At 23.6% G+C, this 6,096-nt stretch overlaps 1 non-coding gene across 1 annotated transcript; it reads left to right on the forward strand.

The window, feature by feature from the left end:
• Positions 1–281: 281 nt before the first annotated feature.
• LOC107437693 (uncharacterized) lies at positions 282–4,348 on the forward strand. Its single transcript, XR_006225557.2, has 3 exons — positions 282–423; positions 2,224–2,450; positions 4,197–4,348. It is a non-coding gene; the product is annotated as an uncharacterized protein (transcript).
• The last annotated feature ends 1,748 nt before the right edge of the window (positions 4,349–6,096 follow it).

The raw sequence follows: 6,096 nt of genomic DNA on the forward strand, positions 1-6,096 counted from the left end.
ATCAGCATATTCCTCATGAATTTTTTATTCTGTTAATAGAACATTAAATGCACACCTTCTTCGAGCATAGTGTTAAGGAATTACAATGAATGTCAAAGGTGTAATATGGAGAAAGTTGGAACACCTATAGAGGGAAGAATATTTATTTCAAGGATGAAGACAGAGATTTTTTGACGAGAACTACTAGATTTGTACCAATTTGTTGACTAAATATAAATAAATCTCTTGTATGCACTTCGGAATCAGGATGCATTGTTTTACTTTTCGAATATAATTTCAGTCAGCCTTGAGATGCTCTGTCTTTAGTGTAAGGCACCGAGTTTCAGTTTTAGTATAAAAGCTTTGAGACTTGCTGGATCTGGCATCAGTTTTTCTATCACTGCAGCTGATATCACACCAACAACATCCAAAATGAATTCCATGGTAAGAAAACTTTGCTATCGTTTTTCCTTTTTCAAACAAAAAACTTTCTTGCTCTTTTAAGTCTTGTTCCTCTCATTGCATTTATATATATAATTTATATATATCGATGACAATTTCTGTTCATCTTTTAGCATCTCTGTAAAATTATTCCATTGAAATAAAAAATTCTGTTAATTTTATCATATTTATAACGAATTTATTGTATTTATATCAAAGACGATTTTCATTCATCTTTTAGTATTCCTGCTCACTTAATCCATTAAATTAAGAAATTCCATTAATCTTATAATATTTATAACTAATTCATTACATTTATATCTTAAACGAATTCTAAACCTCTCAGAGTATTTAATATAATTAATTGTATTTAAGACAAATTACTTTAATTTTATAGAATAAATACCTGATTATATGTGGGGAAAAAAATTCAATTCATCTTACAGCTTTCATATATTATCTTATAGTTTCTTATGCCATTTTTGTCTAAATTATACTAAATTAAAATCCGTTAATTTTATAACATGTATATCTAATCTATTGCATACATATTTTGGATGAATTCTATTCCTCTTACAGCATTTATATCGAATTATGCTTATGCTTATTTCTAAGTGCTTATTTCTAAGATGTATTCTAATAATTTTATAGCATTAATATCTAAATGCGAATATTTATGTCTTATACAAATTCAGTTCATGTTACAGTAATTATATCTAATTAATTATTTACAAATTCCGTTTCATGTTGCATGTACGTTTTAATTATGTTTGGTATATTTGATATTCGTTTTTCAAATATCTATTTTAAACAATCTTTACTATTTTTTATTCCTTATAATGAGTTTAAAAGTGGATACCTCCTAGTATTAAATTTATAAAAATCACGCAATATTTATATATTCAATAAAAATTTTGAAATAGAATTTCAAATCTTTTTCCAAAACCAAAACCTTTTTTGACAAATAATTCAATTATAAAACGAATGATTATATGCATTTTTTTTAATGAAAAAAAAATAATATTTGAAATTAATTGAATAAAACACCCAGTGCAGAAGAGAATTTTTGTTATCTGAATTATATTAAATACCGTTCTTTAAAAATCAGTTTATAATTTTTAAATTTCATTTATTGCTTGTAAACAAAGTTATGCGTAGTTATATGCTTTTAGACTTATTATATATTTACGATAGAGTAAAAGATTGCAAATTTTGAAAACTAATTTTTATATCTTTATTGTATTAAATGTTAATGTTTTTATTATTAGTTTTTGTTTATTATTTTAATAAAGAAACGTTAATTCCAATAACGTGCAACGAATTTTACTTGTTTTGATCTAAAACAAATTGTATTAGTGATGAAAATATAAAATTGTATTGATAATATTTTGCTTTAAATTCGAAAAAAAGTTGCTATACCGGTTACCAAAAGTAAATTTTTTATTCAAGAGAAATGAATTTTTGTAAACAATTGATAAAAAGGCAGTGAAAATAAACTTGTTTAATAATATTTAGAAATATTTATTATTGAACATTATTCTTAGATGATTCATCGTATGAATTTGTGTTACATATAAAATGCTGGTGATTTTCGAAATGAAAAACATTACTATACTTCGTTTATAAAAACAAATATTTTTCATATTAAAATTTTAAAAAAAAAATTTTTTTCAACTATTTACGTAGAAAGAAATTCAGTTAAAGAAATTAAATATTTTTTTTTAAAAAAGAAGTTTTTTTTATCTATATTAATAATATATTCGTGTCTTTAATTATTAATTTTTATTATTTTTCCCGTTTCAGCTAGTCATCCTATTAGTTGTTGTCTTAGCAGTTTGCGTATCTGCTCAATATCCTTACTATGGAGGATATTACGGCGTAGCCCCTCGCTATGGATACCCATACGCATACAACTATGGCAACTACGCTGGAAGACTTTACGGTTACGGTTATGGGTGGAATAATGGTGCTTCTCTCGTTGCTCCATACACTGCTGCTCAATGGTGGAAGAAATAGGAACGATTAATTGAGTGAGTTTTATATTTTAGAAAACTTTAGATGCAATTTAAAGCGTTCTTTTATATGGTCTTACCTTACCAAAGAAATAAGTGCGTTATTGAACCATAATATAGGTATTTAGAACTATTTTATCGTGTGAAATTGATGCAAATTAAATTAGGTGCTGTTTAATACTGGTTTTGTATAAGTTGTAGAATAGTAACAGGCAGCTATCAAATCCAAGATGGTTTAATTTGCACAATAACAGAGTTAAACTTAAATCATTATTTGAGTGTTGCCGAAAGTTTACACAATATAGTAGACGAACAAGATAAAAAATTTCTAACATTTTTAAATTCGTTTATTTAAATTCAATTTTATAAAAATTCGTCTGCATTTTTGAGATGTAGTTTTTTTTAAGTTTTTTTTAGTTTTACTTCTTTTTCTCGTATATTTTATAATTTTTTCATAAAAATTGTACAAATTATAAACTATTTCTACAAATTATTTTTAACAACATCTGATCAAACTAATTTTTTTTCTATTATTAACTTCAAAATTATTTGCCTTATTCGGGTTCTTTAGAAGCAGAGGAGGTTGAATTATAATTACGTAAAAATATAAAAAAATCAATAACTAATTTTTTTTAACATTTATTATATTAGTATACATTTTAGACTTTAATTATTCGATGGTGTATCGACATTCATTTATTCTATTCAAAATATGCATTATTGTCAATTAATTTCCTTTCATTTTAGATTTAGTAAAAAATCAAGGTTTAAGTGTTCAATAACCATGTTCAACTTAAAAATATTTTTAATCTCATTGCATCGAATTTCTTCCCATAATTCATAGGAACATTTTTTTTAAAATTTTCTTTATAGTTCATGATTTAGTTTTACTAGTATATGATATTATTTAAAATATTTGCACTGAGAAAAAAATTATGATAAATTTACTGTACTGTAAAATAAAGTAATAACATTTCTGATAAAAAAAATTTAGTTGATAAAACCAAAATAAAAGGAACGGCATTAAAACACTCATTTAGTAGTTTTTTTCTTAATATGGTAGCGTTTTAAGGAAATTCTGGTTTTCAAATTTATAGTTCTTATTATAACAGATTTTTGGTTTATCATTTTAGACCATATCTTGCTATACTCATACAAACTATCCTGTTTTTCATTAAGATAAATAAGATTCATTATAGATTCATTATAAATAAGATTCATTATATAAATAAGATTTTCATTAATGTAACTTATTAATATAATAAGTATCATACAATTTTTAGAATATTTTGAATTAGAAAAAAATGAATAGGAAATTCTGAAAAAGTGTAATCATCTTCTGTATACACGGAGAATCATGTGATAAAAACTAAACTCTTGTTATAAAAACTAAAATCTATGATATTTAAACCAAAAATTTGGTAATTTTTCCGTTTCCAAATAAATAATAATTTATAAAAAATTTATTTTCAAAATATAAAAAGAAATATTTAAATAAATTAATAAATTAATTATAAAATAAATTAATTATAAAGTAAATTAATAATAAATTAATTAGTAATAAAATAAATTAATAAAAAAATTAATTATTTAAAATATTTTTTTAAAAGTAAGCATTTTTTAATCGACACAAATAAAGTCTGAATCACTTGGTAATAATTTTTCTGACAACTGATAAAAATTGCAAATGCTTTAAAATGTTTGACTTCATTTGTTTGCTAATCAATTATTAAATTTAATAATCTGAATATAATCTTTTTTTAGGTAATGATTGATTTCTTGGAACTACATACTTATGGATATGACTGGTTGTTTGCTCATGAAGTTAACTTCATTATCATTTTATGTAAAGTCCGAACATTATATTCATTATTTTGTTTATACTTTGCAATAAATATATTTGTTTAAAGTTTTAATGCACTTCTTAAAGTCTCTTGCAAAGCAATTTTTTATTATTTACATAAGCAACAAAGAACAACAGCCCAGTTTAATATATTATCCAATTATATCGTTATTATTGGATAACTAGTATTTAATAATTTCAGAGAATGATTTAATGATTAATCTGTTGCTATATAATACTAATTATAAAAATATGTATCAGAATCAGAAATCATTCCACTTTTTAATGAAGAATTAGCTAAAGCAAAATTTTATGCATTTTATTTTAATTTTAAGGAACTACCATTATTTTGATGTAGTTAAACATTATTAATTTAATGTATTAAATGAATTTAATTCATTAAAATTTTTGAAAGAAAAATGCAATTCTTAAAAGCATGATTACATCAATATGATCTTTTATCAGCAAGTTCGAATTATTTGTGTGTAGGGGTAAATAAGAAATTTTCGTTCTAATTTAACCAGATATTTACATTCCTCTTACTAGAAAAATAATTTTACGCAAATGTAGAATTTCTGTAGTCGTTTGAGAGGATGAGAAATATATGAATTTCTGTCACTAATATCTTTCCGAAATCTGTGACCCGATTTTGATACGAATTTTCTTAGATTGGATATTACTAGGACTCGTAGTGTCCCTAAAAAATTGAAAAAGTGGTAGCAAAAGTTTGAAAATTAAATATAATTTTATTGATTCGTATTCAACACTAACCTTCATTTTTCCAATAAAACATATCTATATAAAAAATCGAGAATCATCTAGCAACAAAAAATCACATTTTTTGTATTTTTAATGTTAAATTGGTAGCTAATAAAAACCAACCTTTAGTTTTTTTTATTAAAATATTATCACTATTTTCGAATTTCTTCTAGGACAGTCTAAAAACTAAACTTTTAATATAAGTGACATATATTTATTCAAAATTTTAACCCTTTCGCGCCGACTGTCACAAATACGTGACAGCAAAAAACCGTATCAATCAGGGTAAGAAGATAAAACTGGTAATCAAAGTATTTCTTTAGCAGTTTATTTGTGGGCGGAGTTATAATTTTTTGATTTATTTAATTCACCATTACTTTGTTCAAAATAAAACTATTTAGTTATACTTTGAATTAACATTGATTATATATATGATTAAACAAACAATAATTAAAATAAAAGCAAAGTAAGTCTGTCAAATTAGTAACGACTACATTTAAGTTACCGTTTTTTATTTAATTGCAACTTGATTCTGATTTTGTACGAATGCTTTTCTGAATCACCCGTCCCCAAGGGGTTAATGAAGTTATAGTACTCCAAAAGGTGTAATTGAAAAATTTGCAATCAAAGTAATTAAAACCAATAATTATAAGATTTAAGTAAGCTGTAAGAAATGAAAAACAGGTTTACATTCCATATAGATTTACAAATGATAGATTTGTAACCATATTGAATTACAAATAATAGGTTTAAACATAATAGGTTTGCAACTATAGTTAACAACTCAGTATATTTAACTATTCACAATGTTTAAAATATTTATTATATAGAACATATAGAAAGCAGAATTTTTTTTTAATTTTGATATCACTTAAAAAACATCACCTAATAAATATCAGATCTCACTTATTGGGTTTGAAATTATTTAGGTCAAAAGCCTTTTGAATCAAATTTGTATCTAAAAGTAAGGCATAAATTTTTTTACCATTTCAAATAGTTACGAAAAATTTCCGGAATGAAAAGATTTGGTAACAACATACAAATTGTGAGTTAAAAGCCAAA

This window comes from Parasteatoda tepidariorum, chromosome 10 (assembly GCF_043381705.1).
Source record: "Parasteatoda tepidariorum isolate YZ-2023 chromosome 10, CAS_Ptep_4.0, whole genome shotgun sequence".
In the NCBI taxonomy this organism is placed as follows: Eukaryota; Metazoa; Arthropoda; class Arachnida; order Araneae; family Theridiidae; genus Parasteatoda; species Parasteatoda tepidariorum.